The sequence below is a fragment of the Pithys albifrons genome, chromosome 4, assembly GCF_047495875.1.
Source record: "Pithys albifrons albifrons isolate INPA30051 chromosome 4, PitAlb_v1, whole genome shotgun sequence".
Lineage (NCBI taxonomy): Eukaryota > Metazoa > Chordata > Aves > Passeriformes > Thamnophilidae > Pithys > Pithys albifrons.
Window position 1 is genome coordinate 90355739 of NC_092461.1, and position 20755 is coordinate 90376493.

The 20755-nt window shown below is 40.0% G+C and overlaps 1 protein-coding gene across 4 annotated transcripts in view; it reads right to left on the reverse strand.

Moving 5' to 3' along the window:
- MBP (myelin basic protein) overlaps positions 1–18363 on the reverse strand; it is a 114404-nt gene extending 96041 nt beyond the window's left edge. For 2 of the 4 annotated variants that reach the window (XM_071554943.1, XM_071554939.1), the window contains exon 1: positions 18010–18363. The gene's annotated coding sequence lies outside the window, so the exon portion shown is untranslated. Of the gene's footprint in view, positions 1–16233; positions 17020–17607; positions 17666–18009 lie in introns of those variants that run through there. The other 2 variants (XM_071554942.1, XM_071554940.1) reach the window with 2 other exon arrangements.
- Between the last annotated feature and the right edge of the window lie 2392 nt (positions 18364–20755).

Here is a 20755-nt window from a genome sequence, read left to right on the forward strand (position 1 = left end):
TCTGAAAACAGACAAGACCTAGTATGTGTTTTCAACATAAAAATTAAAAAATACTAAGAGAATAAACCAAGATATATTTGAAGACTCACATTTTTCCCCCTTCTCTTCTTAGAAAAACACGCTCTCTCTCCAAATGGTAAATGGTATATCCTCCCTTTTGAAGTGAGGTAGGTCACCTAAGCTCCCTAGTGAACACAACCGCTTTGACGATCAGTGTTTCATTAACAGACTGCAGAGACTGATGACAAAATACACACCTGCAGTTCTAAACACACATGAATCAAAGGCACTGTATGCGAGCTCTTCTCATATTCAACAGACTGACAGATGGGACAAGAAGATGATTCACCCTCTTCAGACAGAATTAACTGTGCTATGAGATAACACTGAACTACTATATCCTTCTCAATTAAAAAAAAAAAAGAGAGGAAAAAAAATCTTTTTCTCTGCCTAACCTTTGCCTCTCTCTGTTCTGACTTCATATACAAGTTATCTATACTGTAAACATATCATCCAAGAGTAGGGATTTCCTGTAAATTCTCCTCTATTTGGCATAAATATTAATACTATAAAAGGGTCCAATTTTCATGCTAGTCTAAGTCAACTCCCTCTTGGCGCCATCTACTACTGTACAGTCATGTCTCTCCCTTCCCATAAACATATCACCAAAGAGGCACAAAATCCAGTCTTACTTTCCCAACATGAAAAAAACGCATCCTTACCTATTTGCTTGTATTTCTCACTTCTTCTGCACTTTGTTTCTCAGTTCTTTTTGCCTTTTCTTTTACTAGCCTGATTGTCTGAGGGTTCATGCATGAGATTATGCTCTTAAAGTACTTTTTAAAGTAATCTGATGGAGACCCAATCCTCAAGATTTTAATTTGTAAGTGTGTTTAAGACATGAAACAAGGTTCAAAGTTCATGTGACAGCCTCCTACAAGATTACCATTATCCGCAGTCCACTCATACAAACACAAACAAGTGTGAAATGGTTTGCAATGCAAGTGACACTTCATAAAGTTTATGTAAGGATTTGTAAATTCCTCTGCTCCTAAATCATTAAATAAATTTAAGAACAAAGTAACTTAGAAAGCTGTAGAGATGCAATTTTTCTGTGCTCATGAATGCCTGTCTGGAAACACAGAGACTCTGACAGCAATTTGGGATTTTCTCTGGCAATGATATACTGATTTGCTTTCACTTCAGAGGACAGAAAGCAAAATTATTTTTGCTAAGGATATTTCTGTATCTGAGGAATAAATAAATCAATTTATCTTTTTTTCAAATAAAATTTTGGTCCAGGGGCTTTAGTTGTTTAGGTCAGAGGCTGAGCAGGTTACAGTCACTAAGCTGTGAGTTGTTGCACTTGGCATTCTAAATAATTAATGAGTAACAGCAGCTGAAATCCACATGAGAAACATCATCATGACACAATTATTTTACTTGTGTGCTTCTTCAAATATGCTTTCAAGTACTTGTGCCTTGTACTTGAATATTGTTTCATTTTATCTAAATCTTAAATTTTATGTAATGATGTTGTTTTCCTAACCTTTATCCAGGGTACGTACAAAGCCAACACAGAAACAGTCATTACTGAGTAACTATTGAAGAGAAGAATTACAGGCTCAGGGAAACATTTCCATTTGAACATGAGAATGTAGGAAATGTACACAAGACCATTATCTCCCCTTCTTCCATTAAAAAGAAAACCAGATTGTTTATTTCATATTAAAAGGATAATACAGAATGTGACATGCCAAACACTCATTTCTTCAGCAGAGGTTTCCGATGCAGTTCACCATTTACATCAGATTCAGTGTACAAAAGAAAAGATAATAAAATCTGGAAACATCCCAAAATAATGGAGTAAGAAAATACATGTTTCAATATGGTGACTATTCACTTTCAAAGATGATTATGAAAATATACCTCAAATCCACTATATTATTAAAAGTTAAATAAGGTTGCATGTAATATTTACAGCACCCATCAAAAGACCATCTTCTTCTTGAACAAGCTGCACTTGTAAATTATTTTACTTTTATTGTTAAGTAAATATTTTTAAAAGAAGAAAATGTTTCAAATATCATTACTTGTGACAGGGTCAACAGCCTTCAACCAAGAGTGGCTTTCCAGACAGCACGCAAAGACAGCAAGGAAGTTCCTTCCCTAAAGATCTTGCAACATAAGCAGACAAAAACATGACCAGGAGGTAAACCTTTCTCCCATATTACAGATAGAATACAAAGGCAGAGATAAGGATAATACGTAAAGAACTACTTACGGCCCACTGGGAAGCTTTGGCAGACATTAAAAAAATTAAATCCAGAGCTGTAATTCTGAAAGCCCGTTCTCAGCTAATACATAATGCTGGGGTTTATAATCACAACACACATCTCCTTTCTTATTTTAGGAGTGCTTCATGAACTTCAAGCTCTGCTCTCAGTCATACAAAATAACACTCCAGCTATGATGACACAGCCAAGCAGCTTCACATGATTTTACCCCAGAACCTCATCAATATACAATGAAGTTTTTACTCTAACATCCTAGGTCTTCATTCAGCTGACTTTGTCTCAGACATGGAAAATGCTAACTATCAGGCTGAAGCTTATCACAAGACAGAGTGGAAACCACTGCAACAACCCACTCCCTGCCTTTTTTTTTCTTCTTTTTAAACAGCTATAGGAGAAGGTCATTCATACCATGAGATAATAAGCTTGTGATTAGCACCCTCACACAGGATGTGGGAAACCAGGGATCATTTTAGAAGATACTGAAGGGAAAGATCAGTCTGGCTTGATCACAGGATAACTGTGAGTCACAAATGGGATCTGGCAGGGGGAAATAGATATATTAAAAAAAAAAAAAAGATAGACACTGTATCATGAGGGGATATTTCCAGTTAAGATAGAGAAGAATTAATTTCATCACACAAGCCACTAGTATAACATCAGCCAAATTCAAGGTACAATTTTGGTCAGCTGTATTTAACAACATGAATTTTTTATTGGAACAGATGAACAGATGAGGAGAGCAATAGGAACATATTATACAGGGATAAGGCTGAAAGCCTGTGACCTGTCAAGCCTAAGTAAAGCAAAGCTAAATGAGTGTTAGAAGAGAAGAAAATACATGCTGCCCACATATAAATCCAAAGTGAAAGTCAGAGTGCTTCTTAATATCAGAAGAGAGGTGCTTGGGAAGAAGCAGAGAGTAGAAAACCCGAGTTCAAGACAGAAAGCAAGAGTCTGACCACTGTATTTCAGAGACTTCATGAGTGGTGTGGTTCTTACTATAGCAGAACAGCCTCAAACGACACCGGCCACTCCTTCTGCCTGGGGTATTTCAATCCAGATTCTAAGCAGTGTACCTGAACACCAACAAGGTGCAAGGAGCAGAGAGGGACTACCATTTGCTTAACTTATTCATACACTGACAACTGACATAATAAAATGGTAAAATAATCAAACTCCCAGACAAAACTGGAAACACCCTGGAAAGAGAGAGCAAAAATTAAATCTGATAGCTTTTAGTCAGCTGGGTTTTACTGTGGTGTAGGACACTGGACAAACAAACTTTAATCCCCACTCTGAATTCATTGATGAATTCCTGCTCACCCATTTTGTCCTGTAAGGGATCAGTATAAAGCACGGGAAAACTGTATCTCTCTCTGCACAAAGACACACTTACTGAAGAAAGGGACCATCACTCCTGCTCAACAGCCTGCTCCTTGCAGCAGGAAATACAGGCCTGAACCCCTTGGGGAAGAAATGGAGCTGTTGAGCAGGAGTGATAGGTACTGACTTTCAGAAGCCTTGGTTCACTTGCGACGTTGGATGGTAATCTGAGACATCTAGTTCTTGGTACTAGATAGACTAGGGGCTTCATACAAGGCTCTTTCAAGTCTCTTTAACCTTTATTTCCCAAATCATTTACAAACCAACTGGCCTTTTTACAAAACTCCTCTAAGACTGTATTTCAAAACAGTTCTTAAAATCCCCGCCTCAAACACTCTGCAATAAACGCTCCACCACAGAAATGCAATAATGAATAACATTTCCACAGTCTATGACTGAAATTTGTATCACACATACATGTAACAAACTATATAACACACTCTTCCAGCAACTTGAGTGTGCGTCACATCACTGATTCAATCAATCAAGGTGCTTCTCATCCCACTCCTTATCAGGGTTAAAACCTTTCACAAAATAGGTACTGAGCTGCTGGTTTGGCTGAATTCCTTATTTCTCACCTCAAACAATACCTCTACCCAACCTGCTACCATCCAATTCTTAATTAACCTATAGCACTTTCAAACAACAACTCACAGCACAAGTGCAGTCATTAATACAAGATACTTTCTGAAGTACAAATTACACTACACGTGAATTAAAACCTGTCATTTAACATTTGCATGAGTTATCCATGACTGAAAACAATGGGTCTTTTATTTAATGTGGCATTGTACATTAACCAGCTTTTACTGAATTGTAGGCAATTAAGTTACACTGCTAGGTTTTAACCAGTTTATGACAACTTTTTTTAGTGGAAATCCAGGTATTCTAAGTTAGTGGTTTTGATTAGTTTGAGATATTGCAGCTGGATACAAATACATTGGTGATGACCCATGAACAGTCTCTTTTTTATTTCAACACTGCCCAGCTGTGCTCCCTAATGTTTCATCTGTGGCATTTGAAAACCTTAATTCTGAATGACCAAGTTTGCCCTTTCTAAGCTAATGCTACTGAAGACAACTGCATTGATTTGTATCAGGGAAACACTGCAAAACCAGTTTTTGTGCTTGTGTGTGCCAGTATTATTGCTGTAATGCATGAGCGGTTATGAAATTACTTAATTGCTCTCTTTCCAAAGCCCTGGTTATTTCTCTCAGGTTAAAGTACAGAACTGGCTGATTTTGAAATACCTTTAATCATTTGTCTTCAAATGTAATATTCCACCAATGTCATATTTGATGTTAATCTTTTATTTGCAAAAATAAAACATTTACTAAACTGAACAAAAGGAAAATGGGATTTTGCACTTCACAAGTAAAGCATAAAAAGAGATTCCTAAAAGGTGAGAGATACAGGCATTAGAAATAAAAGAACGGATGTATCTAAAATTTACCACAGAGTAAGTTTTTGTAAATTTACCATATTTACTATTTATCTTTTAGCATCTGACTTTTCCCCCTACAAGCATTTTTCAGCCTCAGTTTAGAAAACACTAATATGATTTTTGGGTACATGTAAGATTGAGTTAAAATAGTGACAATGACTTTCCAACTACTACAATTTTTTTTCCAAAGTACTACAGTCTTACTGCAATTAAACACTGTTGGAAGCATTAAAATAATCAGTTAATTACACATACCATTCAAAGCATTTTATGGAAGCTGTATTTCTGATTAATTCACCGCTGATAGAATTGTTACTGGAACATTTCTAAGCTGTAGAATGTAACTTACAATCAGTTCAGTTACCAGTCCTTTCAAAATGTTTCATTAAATTTATTTATAACCTTACTCACAAGAGACTTTTCAGATCCTAAATAATAATGAAGTTAACAAAAATTAATATCTCAATGTACAGTTCTGCACAGGACAAAATAAAGAACAACTACTATCACATGACAAAATTATTTTGATACATGACAAAGTAGACAGAGTAATCATTGTTTATCAGTAACAGGAGTTGGAAAATCAAACAACTGAACCAGTGAAGTATGTGGTGCCAGTGATAAGATCTGAGAAACACTGAATTCCCCAATAAGTCATTGTGAACTCAGGGTTCAGCATCATACATCAGATGCATTTGTTTGCTTCCTACCCTGTGCAAATCAAGCAAGTTTCAGTTTTAACGTGGGTCTCGCTGCATTTGGCGGTTGCTGGTGTTTTCCAAAGACCACCTAAAAATTATGAGTAATAAGGGAATATCAAAACTGTGATTACCAGAAAAAAAGCCACAACATGATTGGAGAAGTTGTAAAAGCAGATTAGGAGTAGCAATAAAACAAACACAAAAAGCAAGTAACTACAAAAAAAAAAGAAACTTTAAACGTGTATTAGAATACAAATATACATTTTTCACACACTCTGTCACTGACACCTGAATATGTGTTTCTTGTTACCATCAAGCTATAATCTTGACCTAAATAAATACAAAAGAGAATCAAGGGCAAGACCCATTGGCTATAAGCAGATCATCAATACAATGATCACACCAATATAATTATTAAATTTATTCTCACTTTTGCTGTCACCCTCTTGTGTTGTAAATTTCACAAACATGCTAAGGGAGCAAGAACCACTCTGGAAGCAACATCCTGTTCCTAACCAGCTTGTTCCCCTAGGTCACATGAAGTCCCAACTTACTCATCACCACATTGCCAAGAGGCATATGCTTCAACCTGTGACCAGCATGCACTCAACCATCTACAGGTGGTTGGAGAGCATGCTGGAAGCAATTGGACATCCAGGAAAGGGATTATGCACAGGTTACCAAATCTGAGGGATCACTGGGAAAGCAAGCATCACAGTCCTTTCATTGTTTGCTAGTCTACTCCCATGGTACATTCAGCAATATGTCTACCTGGATGTCATTTCTTGGCATATGAAGATGGGGATTTGGAATCACCAGGATGGATTTACAGAGCTTGAATCATGTCTGACCAATAGGATTGCCCTCTGCCATAAAATGACAGGATTTGTGGGTGAGAGATCATTGGAATCACCTACCTTAATTTTAGGATGACTCAACAATGTCTCCTGCGGCACCTTTGCACCTAACCTGATCTAAGTTAAAATGTACGTTGGTAAAGTACTAAATGATAAAAAAAACAACACCTCATCTCTGTCATTAGGCTCAAACATGAGCTATTAAGGGCTCACAATCTGGTCACAGCCAAGCAGACAGGTTAGGGGCCCTAGCCTGTTTGCTATCTCTACCAGTAACCTAGCAAAGTGTACAGTGCACCCAGTAAATCTGCAAACACCAGACTTGCAGGTGTAGAAGACACGCTGGGGGGCAGGGTTGCCATTCAGAATAACTTATATAGGGCCAACAGAAATGTCATGAGAGCATAGGCTGAAGACTCACTTACTGGTGAGCAGCTCCACCAAAAGCAAGTTGGAGGTCCTGGTAAGACAGAAACCAGCAGTCCATCTGGCAAAAAAAAGCACAGCCAGCACCTGAGGGAAGCAATTTTTCTGCTTCATGCACAGTCCATTACTCTGTGCTCCTGGGTCTGCTTTTGGATCCACATGATGAAGTGTAAGTGAAGCAAGTTCAGTGAAAGGCCACAAAGACATCTACCAGATGGAACACATGTCCTGTGAGGAGAGGCTGAAAACACAGATTTTTAATATCTAAAGGTAAATTCTAAAAATTATGAGGCCAGGCTTTTCGACAAGGTGCATGAGGGCAGAACAATGTCAACTGTAACCTGGGAAGTTGTAAATATTTATTAGATAACAGGGAAAAAATTACTATAAGGATAAGGAAGCAATGGAGCAGGTGCTCTGAAACATAGTCAAATCTCTGTCTTGAAGCTTTTAAAGATGAAACGGCTGAGGAATACATTTGGTGCAGTTTGAAGCTGCAGTGAGAGCTGCAGATTGAGCTCTGGCCTGAGACAAGTGTCCAGGTGACTGGATACTCAAAGACACAGCAGCAGCCAACGGCTTTAGGAGAAAGAGCAAGAGTTTAAGGTGCTTGGACTGTGAGGGTATAAAAGCCTAACTGACCCTTGTACCAGGTCCCTTCTCGAAGGCACCAGCATGACCTGTTTCTGTCTTACTTCACGGCGAATAAATTGCTTTATGGAACAAGACACCTGAGAGACTGCTAGATGAAACCTAGGGTTGAACTGGGAAGGAAACCCGGTCTGACTGCATGTAAGTGGGGTGTGTGGGGACCCAAGCAGAGCACCCACCAGCTCACTGGAGCTGCCCGTTGTGGAGGAGCTTTGGTCCCAGAAGTGAGTCTCTGGCATTGGGAGTGTGACTGCCACAGAGACTCATGAATGGTCAGGCTGGAAAGTTTTCTTAAGTTTGGAGATCCAGATGGGAGACCTGAGACAAATGCCTTCAAGCCTCCCTTCTCCAAACATCCAACTGCTGGCACCAGGTGAGTTCACCTGGGATCTTGGGAACAGGGAGGAGCTGAAGGGTGAGTGTTAAAATTCACTGAGCAGATTCTGCATAAATTAGAATTTTGTGCAGATTTGCTGAAATAGAAGAATAGGACAAGAATAGGTGCACAGCCTGATCAGCATAAGGCACATAGAGAGGAAGTGCAGAGTCCCTCATCAGGGATGAAGTGTGGGGGCTCGAGTCTCATCTATGATGCAGAAGGGTTTGAAGATCCCTAACACAACTAAACAAAGCACTATGTTGCTTGGTCTGATCTTATGGGGGATGCTGCTTTGTGCAGAAGGACGGACTGGAGAACTGTTTTCTAACCCAAATGAATTTACAAATTTATGTTGTAATTCTATACTTATGCTATGCAGAGCATGCACATTTAAGCTTAATGCCACCAGAAAAACAAGAGAAGCTTCAGGCACACTCAAAACATTCTGTACAAATAATCTGTGTATGTGCAGTAAACTGATTGTCTTCACTAGTCTGTGGATTGTATGCACTTATGCCGATCAAAAGAATTGTGCCAACAAGCGCCCCACAGAACACATCCTTCAGAAGCCTCTACAAGGCTCCTTGACTCACTGGATCAGGGAGACTTCACAACCTTAACCACAATTAATACTAATTCACTTAGCAGCACTGCAGCTATGGGGGGAGCCACAAAAGCCAGAAGCTAATTATAAATAAGACGAGACCACAGGTACAGCATATACCTCATGGCAGATACAACAGTCCCTAATGGTGGAATAAACTCCAGTAAGGAATACTGAATATGCTGCTACTCAACATTTTACCACGTCACTCCACTAAGACAAGGAACGTGCTTTTGTTGTTGCCATATGTTGCTTGTTTGCCTAATGGTTAGACAAAATATTACAGGGATTAGACACACAAACCATTTACAATAAAAGGTCAATTAGGTTGCAAAGTAGTTTTCATTACTTCTTTCTCACTCTTTCCAGGAGCACAAAAAATTATTACTTGTGGCTATAATTTCAACCTTCAGTTGGAACCAATTATCTTCCTATGATGCTTTCACTAATAAAGAAGGTTGTGGCATTCAGGAGTTAGAATTAAGTGGGAAAAAACCCCAAACCAACCAATCAACCAAAAAACCCCTAAACCCAGTAACCACACCACATACAAGGCCTTTTTACCATAGGAGGAGGAGAAAAATAGAGTATTTCACAACACACTCAACTAATCAGCCAAAACTTAAGATTAACTTTTCAACATCAACAGTCCTGCATTTAGTTAAAAAACACCTACTAAAATTTCCATTAAAGCAATAACTTTTCTTTGTGATTCTGTTATGGGTTAATTCCCAATTGACAATTTGAAAAACAAAACCAAAGCCAAATTATTGCGTACCCTCCAGGTGAACAGTGCTGAGTCAGACTATGCTGATGAAAGCTATGCAAAACCTTACACTCATCTCTTTTCCATGAGCAAGTAAGGGCAAAGTAACAGTACAGATAAAAGGTAACAAAAAAACCTAAACCAGGGAGTTTCTTTATGTAGAAACTATGCACTTTAGTAACAAGTACCTCAATGAAGTACCTTCCACCATCTAAGGAAAGGGTCTAAGAGTAAAAAACCCAGCAAGAGCCAAAGCACAAAATAATTGCAACTGTTGTGCTTTAGGTATGTCCCAATTATTTAAGCAGGTAAATTAAGCTAAAAAACAAGCATGGAAAAAAATATCCCTGTTTTCTTTCTCCTTTCACAAAAATAAAACAAGAGTTAACATCAAGGCTGATTTAAGAACCGTGAAAAGGTTCTACCCACGTTTGCTATCACCAGTTTTGTTAATACATGAGGCACACCAGGCAATCATTTTCAAAACAGTTCACCATTGTATTTTGGTCAGCCTTTTAGGCATTGTAGTTTTTTTTTTCTTTAAAGTAAGTAATGTAGAGATGAAAATGCCTGGAATCAAACTGCTGACTATTTTTCAAGACACAAATTAAAATGGGATCACTGTGTAACTTTACAGTGATTTTAGTAATTTTTGGGATTATGGGGTTTACTCCTATTTTAGCTCTCTAGAAAGGTGTGAGCTGTCAAAATATTGTAGCACAATAAGGGTCAAAAAGTTTCCTATTATAATGATTATATCATTCCTTATGGATAAAGCTCTGAGGCACCTGTCAATCTCTAAAATGACCACTTTGTATTGTTTCATCAGTATTTTATCCCAAACCACAGAACTACTAAAAACATCAGACAATTATTTTCCCTTCATTTGGCTTTAGCTTTTGCTGTCATAATTTCACTGTAACAGGTCCTTTCTGGACACAAACTTTTACAGACATCCTTCACACAACAGAAGAAAACCCAGTAAATGCACAAATCCACACTAATTTCTTGGGTATCTTCTTAACACCCATAGGGACAAGGATATTGTTTTATTTTAATCACTGTGAATTCTGTAAGGGAATATTCCAACACTACTTTTCATCTAGAGAACTAACAAGATCTGACAAGAGAGTTTAACTAAGGACTCATGTTTTTAGAGTTAGAAGAGTGACGCTGACATCTGGGAAATAACAATGATGGAGAAAGATAACTGAAAAGCACTACAATACATGACACAACATCATAAAGCAATGTTTTGCTATTAACCATGAGATGCTGTGGCTTTAACTGCCATCCCAGAAGCTGATGAGTCTCTTCCAAGATCAACTAAGTCTAGGTTACTCAAGGAATTTGTCACAAATTCCAGGAACACTTACTGGGAGTGGGTACTATAGGAAGCCAGTAGAAGTTCTAAATATATGCATATATTATTAAATATGTTAGTCAGAAGAAAATGGCAATGACATAGGAATATGTTGATGACACTCAGGTTTGGAGGACAGTAACAACTGTCACTGGAATCTGCAGAGTTGCTGCATTAAAAAAAAAAAAAAGAAAGGCTACTCTGTACCTTCTAGGTACTAACGCAGCCTGAGGAATGAGTGAGATTTGACCAGCTGTGGTGGACAAAGTGAAAGTGACACTGTGAGGCTGATGAGGAATAAAAGATTTGAATAGACAGCAAAAACCACCTCTACCACTTAATGCACCCAACTACCATTACCAACCTGAACCACACTACCACACTTCAGTTTGTCCATCTGAACTCTATCAGGGAAAACTAGGAATACGAATACTAAGCAGAAAGTACAGGACAACTGTCCTTAGGGCTCTAATTCTATGGCTATATTGGAAACTATGATTTTACTGTGGCAGTTTTACCAATGAAACTTATGTTCAAAGATGAACATACCTCATGATTGGCTTAACACCATACCACACTTTGGCCAGACCATGCCCAGAAAGGGCTGACAGTAGATCCTGAGACACCACAGATGAAGCAACTATACACTGTCACCCGAAAGACCCTTCAATACTCAGGTACCCAGAATACACCTCTGCTCTCTACTCTGAAAACTACCATAGCCAAATTTATAACTGAAAAAAAAAAACCCAAAACCAAACCTGGCAGAGCACTTACAGGTACAGAAGAGCTGTATTTCAGGACTTTTCCAATCTTTGGGGGACAAACATATCCTCACTCAGATGACAGGTTGTTTTTGTGTTATGTGAGTCCTTCACCTAACCTTATCCATTACATAGAACCATTATTTTTCATGGTCTTGCATGTATGCAGAAGACCAATCAGAAGAACTGAGTCAAAAATGCAGCCAGAGCAGCTTTATATGTCTGGCAGCACTGATCTCTCACACTGCCAAACCTCTTTAACTGTCTGAATTCCAAAGATAGCTATAAATTGTCCAGCTGCACTGTTTTACCTGAATTTTGTGACTTCCAAGTAAGAATTAGGCTAAAAACAAACGTACTTTCATTTCTGATCTACAGATTTCAACTCTTCAGCAGAACCCAAAGATAATGCACCAGGTAAACATACAGAAAAACATATTACATGCCTGAATTAATTTTAAGAATAGATGTTGGTGTGTATTTGCTTTGTTTTTCCTCTCACTTTCAAATAATAGACACTAGATTTCTTCGGTTGTTAACTTCACCAATCTGGAAAGACCTGAATTTAAACATTAACAAATGTTAAAGCATCGCTAAGTGTTTCAAAAAATAAATACTAAGAATTGCAATTATACAGTAAAAAAATTTACAAGTGTTGGAAGAAAACACAAAAAAGTTAAATTTTAAAAACATTTTTCTTTGCAATGTGCAAAACAAACCTAGTATAGCTGATAAATTGATAAATGTTGAAAACTAAAAAAAAAAATATATAAAACCAGCTATTATACCTTCAGTCATTGTGTATTTTAAAGGAAAAAAAAAAACAAAACAACTTCTGATTTGACTAGTCTTTTCAGATTTTTTACTTTCCTTGTTTCTCCCCTTTGAAAGGCCTTCCAAAAGCTCCAGTGGGAAGCGGGGGTGGGGGGTGGTGGGGGGAGGTGGGGGGGGTGGTAGTAAAATAAAAAGCAATAGTTAAGTAAATATTTAGAAAACTATCTTCCCCACCAAGTTATTTCAAAATCACTACAGAAACAAAAAATACTGGCTGGAAATTTCCATGTTATTTCTTGTTTTTCTCTCACGTGCTTTTTGTGTGGGCTTTCCTGGGTTATGTCCAAGATTTACAGCTATTCCAAGCAACAGTGCTGGGATTTCACAGTTACTGCAACTGATGCAAGAAGCCTCATAGGAATGATCTCACTCCACATTAACCAAAGAGTTCTCTACTTATTTTTAACAGAGCATTTCAAGAAACATAAAGCTTCTTTCAGAATATGAAAACCCCAGAACATTAAAATCCAAATACTGTTGTCAGGAACTGCTTAAGTATCTGCAAGGCAAAAATTCTTTAGCCACCTAATAAATGTTCATAATAGATTCTGAATCCTTTAAAAAAACAGTAGTAAGATGTATGTCAATCTCTACAAAAAAAAGTTAAACTCAGGATAATCAACCTTTTACAGAAGGGTCAGTCTTTGCAAACATCTCAAGTAAGAAGTTAAGGTGTAGAAAATTTGTCAGAGTTTGCCCAATATCTCCTGGATGCCAAGAAAAAGTCTTCTGAAAAAATCCAAAGACCAAACTCTGAAAACAGATGGCAAAGCAAGGAAACATGAGTACTACTTGTTATTTAGAGAAGTTAATGAGATTTTTAATCATAAACATAACTAACATGAAAATTATTTACTCCTCTCCCCAAAAGCCCATGTGACACAAAGATTCAAACAGGATTACATTTGATATGTGTGGTGACTAGACGCAAGCAGACATTTCTTCATGTGCTACCAAGACAAGAAAACAACCAAATGAACATAGAAAATACACAGTGATCTGAATTAAGTTATTAAGTAAAGAAAATCTAAAACTGATTGTGACACAGCCTTTATTTAATGCCACTGAATATGTAAGATTGGACACTATCATTGTCTCCCTGGGTGCGAGATGTCAATGGAGTTTTGCGCAGCTCTTTCCAGCCACAGCCAATTCTACAGTGCTTAGCCTAACAACGAGTATTTTGTCTCAATTCTCAGGTTGGCAAACCCTTAGAGAACTAGGTTTCAAATGTAGTATCTAAATTTGCAGCCTTGTCAGTATCACCATATTGTGCTCCTTTAGCTCCAATGCAACACTCACAGGTAGTCTCATCAGAGTGAGAACAATCCGCCCACAGAATGATTACTAGAGAGAGAGCGCCAGAACTATGACTGAAAGCTACTGTAATACAGCCCTAATGTAATATCCACTGAAGCCAATTTGGCAACTGGATCAGTCTATCACAGACCAACTAGTTAATTTCATAGCAATCATCTAATTAGGTCCAAATCTTTGTGCAGAAGTCTGAGTGCCCCACAAAATGGGTACTAACACACAGAAATATGCAAATAAAGCACTGGAGCCTAGAGTTACCTGCCTGAAACTCCAGCTGTACAATTGATTCGAGAAGCTGAGCTTTCAAGCATATATCCTTTTTCTGATCTGTCTTCACTTGGGTGCTAACTTTTTTAAAAATAGATATAAATTCAGGCTTCTTCAGAAATGACAGTGTCCTGCAGATTTTCTCTTTGAAGTACCTAACAAGTGTGGACACCTTTCCACCTTGAACAGCGTATTTTAAAGAAACCAGACAAATTCCCATTTTATAAAAGACTATCAAATGGCTGTATCCAAACCGGACATAAAAGGTCCTAACCTTCTGCTCTTCATCACTGCTTTCCTTTATTTAAGAGTCTTGCCGCAGAAAACGTGGCTAACAGTTTCAACCTGATATCTTGCCTGAGAGAAAAATTATTCAGGTAATTAAACACAACAGGACAAAACACTTCACCAATGATCCAGAAGACTCTGCTGGTCCTTTAATCCATGACAGAGTTTACACTTTAAACCTGCACACAAGATGAGAGTCTTAGACTACAAACTTTCCAGCCTTCTTCCCACTAAACATCAGTTATCCCTTCAGCATTTTAGACAGAAAATATTAAACTTCATCCACAATTAATGTTGACTTCATTGATATTTGATAGTGTTAGCTGTAAAAAATTATGTTCTCACATAAATAAAATCAATTCAGTTTGGTAAGTAAAAATTTGAACAGAATGGCCCAGGTTCTAATATATGAGCGCCAGTCTGCTTTCACGGCTCTCCCTTTTGGCAGGTAAGAAGAGAAAACAGGTAGCGTATCAGTTTCAACAATGAACAACTTTTGCTACTTATGCTTCAAGTAAAGTATGGGATGTCTATTTCAGTTTATTTGGCCTTCTCTCACAGTGTTACTTTAGTCGTAACAATCATGTAGCAGAGTAATTAGAGCCTAAACTGTAACTATACATTCTAATTGATGGAATAAATAACTGAAGTTGCTATTTTAACCACATGGGTAGTTTATATCAAGTACTGAATAAAACCATCACAAAAGAACAAACAAGAAATTTATGCATACACAGTAGTATTGAGACTCAGATGGGTTGCTCTCTTGCCTCATCCTACCATTACTATTTCACCATATATTCATTTGTAATCCCACACATCACTAACACTCATCTTCTCAAACTCTCAGAACCAGAAAGAACTTGATGCATGTCCCAACTATGCTATCAGTTAGTGGGGTGACCAATATCAAATTCTGATTGTTGCCATGCCTGGAAAACAGGTAAAATCCTCTCTGCATGTGCACAGTGCTTTGGGTCAATGATTTCTAGAATTCTGACAGGCTTGTCTTTAAAGAGGATGTAAGGCCTTAGCTAACGAGAAACCTAGGTATTGCATGGGAGCTGACATTATAAGAAATAAATCTCAATGCAAGAACACTTTTGCCATAATTATTTTCACAAACACATAGAATTAAGCAATTAAAAATATGAAACTATTTTTAAGTAATGGGTTGCAATTTCTATCACCTAGGATCTGAGATAAAATTTATCTCCACATTAGTGACAATAGTGACTGTAACATTCACTACCTTATTCATATTAACTACCATGATAGAATAGGGACTTTGAAAGTCTGTGAATATTCTTCAGCTGCACAGCATAACATAAAATCAATTTCTGTTCTTAGTTCTGCATTTATTATAAATCCAGTGAAACTGACAATACATTTTATTCATGGCTTTCTCCCAAAGTAGTGAAAATGAATTTGAATCCATTTTATTAGAATACATTAGAAAAGCTCTATGCCTTTTTCTTTACATTATAAATATTAAGCTTTATTTTAAATGTGTTAGAGTCTAATGTATGAATGCTGCTTGGAAAAGTAGTATCTATCAATGTAACTCCTATTCATGGGCCTTTGTAAACAAGAAATTGCCCTCTGACCATCTTATCAGTGATAAATAATGTCTGCAGAATGCTTCATCTGGCTACGTATTTCCCAGGGACTAAAAGTCTACATGGCTTCAAAAACTACTGTATAAGATCAAAGAAAAAAAAAAAAACAAAAAAATTTTGTGTCTGTCAAGCACAAAGGCAACATTTCTACCCAAGGGAATTCTTGAGCCACAGATGCCTGGAGAGAATATTCTAGGGAAGGATCACTGCAAGCTTTCCCTATCCTAGTCCTCTCTAGGCACTTCCCTATCCTGGTTCTCTCTAGGCACTTACCAGTAGAAACTTTGGTATAGCTTGGTAAGGCATTTATAATGTTCTCATAGGTGTTCTTCAGAGTGATTCAGAATTCACTCTGCAACAGACAGAGCTGATGTAAAACAAAAATATATATTTCATGAGACTCGACAGCTTTGCCACACACTCATACCAGTTATTACTAACTGCTCTAACACCATTTAAAGATTTTAGAAAACTGTTTCCTACTTGACTGCCAACAGTAATCAAATCATTAACATAAATCACAACTGTTCTCTTACTCTGTTGTTATTATTTACCTTGACTGACAGGGTAATCATCCTTCCAGCCAGGTATGTCAAGCCTTTATACACAATCACCCACCATCTACAGGTTGACTTGTTTCTATCTCTGAACTAGCAGCACTCCATAGCCACAGAACTATATTAGCCTCAGCACTTTAAAAGTAATTCGTGGATATAATAGAAATAAAACAGCTCAATATATATGCTGTCACTCTCGATGATCCAAGACTCAGTTCTGGTTCCACTGAAAAGGCAGAAAACTTTGGTCCCAGTTTTTTCATATTATTTTAAACAACTTTCCTCCAAATGTAGCATCTGGTAATACTGAAGGATAAAGGTGATGCACACAGGAAATACTATCACGATGGACCTACTTAAAATTACAAAAAAATTTATGTTTACATTCTTCCCAGGACAAATCGTGCAGCGATTTTTTTAAAAGTCCCCACAAGCGTATGAAGACACTAAAACTGCAGCCTTTGCTATCGCCACAGCTCATCACACACACAGTTATTTTAAACCCCGTCAAACCCTCTACGCAACCGCGCAGCCCTTGCACAGCCGGTGACACGCATCACAAGCACGGCAGCTCCGAGCGAGTCGAGCCGCGGAGGACGGAGGAGGTGGCTGGCCCCGAGGGCACTGACAGGAGCGTCCCGGCGGCTCCTCTCAGCCGCAGCAGCCCGGTCCGAGCCTTCCTCACAGAAACTTCAGGGAAATCCCTGCAAGAGCCGGCGAGTGCCCAGCCGCGGAGGGGGCAGCCGGTGGCATCGCGGCAGGGGCTGCACCTGCCCCGCTCCTCAGTTCTCCGCCGGCGCCTGTCGTGAGGTTTGGCCCCGTGAGATGATAAAATTAAAAAAAAAATAAATAAAAGAGAGAAGTTGTTGACGTTTCTGTTCACTGCCACGATGTGAAACCGGAAGCCCAAGGTACCGACTTCGGGCCTCCCGCCCGGTTATGCAAGGCAAAGCCGCCCCGACGGAGGGCGAGCCCCGCGGCCCCCGCGGCGACGGCGAGGACGAGACACCTCCGCGGGGCCGGGCAGCTGCCCAGTCCTGCCCTCCCCAGCCGTCTCGCCCCGAGCGCTGCTTTCCCTGTGCGCAGGTACCTGATCCCTGCCCGGAGGGAGCCCAGGGGACCCCTAAGCGCTGCCCGCCCGTGCCGCCGCCACCTGCTCCAGGTGTTGCGCAGCGCCCGCCCTCCGCCGAGCCCCCGCGGCTGCCCCGCCGAGGAGGGTGGGACGCGGCGCTTGCACGGCGAAGAGGAAGAGAAACAAGTCCAAACGCTGCCTCCCCCCCGCCCCGGGCGCTCGCTCTGCCGCCTCCTCCGGAGCACAACAACAACACACGGCGGGTCGGACACGGCCCCGGGGCCGGCGGCGGCGGTGGGGAGGCCCCGGCGGCCCCTCTCCCTTCCCCTCCACGGAGCCGCCCGGAGGAAAGAAAACCGTACAAACCAAACAAAAGAAAACCCCACAAAATAAGAGAGAAATTAGTAAATCACAACGCACCCGGCACGTCCTCCTGGGCTGCGGCGTTCCGGGGGCTGCATGCAGCGGGCCGGGACAGCCGAGGTGCGAGAGGGAAGCGCGCACACACCTCCTGCCCCGCCAGGTGCGGGGAGAGGCAGGGATGGAGCCGGGAGAGGGAGGGGGGAACCTCCGCGCCGCGTTCCGCCGCCGCCGCACAGCCGCGCCTCCTCGCCGGCGAGGAGCTGCCCGCGCTCGGTGTCGGCGCTGTGTGGTTTATTCCCCTGCTTCTTGCTGACCCCGGCCCTCCCCTTGGAAGCCGGGCGGCTGGCCCCGGGTACCTGCGCGGGAGGTGTGCCCGGCAGCTGCCGGCGCCCGCCCGCCCCTTGGCAGCCGCCGGCAACCAGGAAGGAGCAGAGGCCGAGGGCGGCCGCCGTGCCCGGGGGCGGAGGCAGGGCAGGGACCCCCGGGAGCGATGGAGGGTCACAGACCCGTTAATTTGCACGGGGCAGGCACCGCTCTCCTGATGAGTAAGAGACGCGAGTGGGTCTGGGCCACTCGGAGCTGGGTTTGGCCATGGCAAGGCGAGCGGTGGCAACTTGGCTGCCGTGCCCGCCCGGGGCTCGCCGCTCTCTCGGGTCGGGCTGCCGTGGGCAGGTAACTGCCGGACGTAGCTGGGCATATACTGGGATCCTTATAAAGCCGACTCCAGGGGAGGAAAAGGTGTCTGCAGTTTTAGGCTCAAAGTCACACACGAGCCACAGAGAGAGAGAGTAACGCCGTGCTCTGCCTGGCCCGAGTCCCGTCATGTATATCTCCATTTTGACGGGAACCGCACACAGTCCAGTGGGCTTTCCTGCAGCCCATGCCTGTCACTTCAGCGTGAGGCACAGGCAAACATCGGCCACCTTCGTGAAATGAAGTTTCATAGCACGAGCCCGGAGGGTCGGGCTGTTTGGGGTTTACAGGGACTAGAAATGGCTTTTGCATTTCACTTGAGGTCTAGAGGTCAGCTCACTTGAATGAATACTTTAGGCAAATGCTCTTTCCATCCAGTGTGAAAATGCAAAAGTACCAAGTAAATTTATAACTAATTTATAACTTTTTTAAAAGAAGTCCCTTTATTTGGAAAGTTCATTGGTGATTACTGTTATCTTTTGCACTTGTGTCATGTTTAAACTACAAGATGGAGAGTTACTAAGCCACACTAGTTCTCATTATATATACCTTTTTCTTTTGTCTTGCTATTCATCTTTGAAGATGGAGAAGGTCTTGGAAAAGTATTTGGGGCCAGATTAGGAACTCTGTGTTCTTATCGATAAACAGGTATTTGGGTAAATATTTCCATTGTAAGAAAGGAACATCTACCATCCTAATTCCTTACAGCACAAAGTGAGAAGTTTCCAATGTTAGTCTTCATTATATATATGAAGACTACCATGCAGCATACTAAAGCATGAAGATAAAATGCTGGACTGTGAGTTAGAAAGCATTGCAGAAGAAAGGAAGGTTTGCAGAGGAAAAGAATGGTTGAACCATTATAAGCAATTCAAAGTCTGGGAATTTTATATTAAGAATCCATAAAACCTCTTTCCTCACTCTCCTTCACTGGCAAAAAGGTATCACTTTCTTTTGTTGGAAATTTCAGGTGCTCATTAAATGATTTTGTTACGTTAGCTTTATGTGTGGGTTTTTTTGACTTTTAAATGGTAACTTTGTTTAAAAATATCAGAAAAAGAAACCAATGTTTAACAACTTTGAAAGATAACACTCAATTTCAGTTTTCAGGTGGTCATCTCTACCTTTTTCACATAAAAATCTCAGGGGAAAATTAGATCCAAAAATCACATCTGATCATACTCTCTCAGAAGGCAGATTAATAAAATATGATAATGAGATTAGAACCCCAATCTTGCATTCTGCCATATTTAATGTAGATTTGAGCTACGATAATTATACTGCACAGCAGTGAGTCATGTATTTACACATGTGAACTTCTTTACATAGAAATGTGCATGCAGAAATTATACATATATATATACATCTATACATATAGACATATAGATACACACACACACACACACGCACACATATATATACACGTGTGTGTCTCCATACAATTATGCATGGTTACTCTGTTGAGGCCTAAAGGTATATAAAGGTGTGAAGAGACACACAATTACGGAATCTGGACAGAATGCAAAGGATAAAAACCTGGAAAAATTATTGCCTTTGTACATCTGTGTTACCTGGCATAGCTGCAACAGCTCTCTCTTCATGTGTTGAACATCTCCCTCCTGTTCAATTTGTAGTTTCCCTTATTGTTCCAGGATCTTTGTATGTAAGCAGATGTCAGTATGCTCACTTACATATACTCTTCTTTTTAAATACTCCACCCACTATTTCACCCCTGGTCTTTGGGACACTGTGAAGAGTTCTATCTGAATAAATGAAAGCATGAAAACAAGTGATACAGGAAAATTAATCTTGATTTTTTATTTAAATTAACTGTCCAGTAAAAATTGCTTGAGTCAAGTAGGAAGTGCTCCTTTATGCAAGTGAGAGAAAGGGAATGAAAGGAGAGCAGAATTTGCACAATATTTCATATGTACTTTTATATCACATGTGGCCATTTGTTATTCTTCATGAGAAACAGTTGACCTTACTGGCCAATAGGTTAGACTTATTAAGAAAACTAAAGTTTAGGTGTGAAAGCCTCATAATGTGTGACCAGAACAATGTCATATAAACTCAAAGAATTAATTAAAATGTACTGAATGCTATTGAA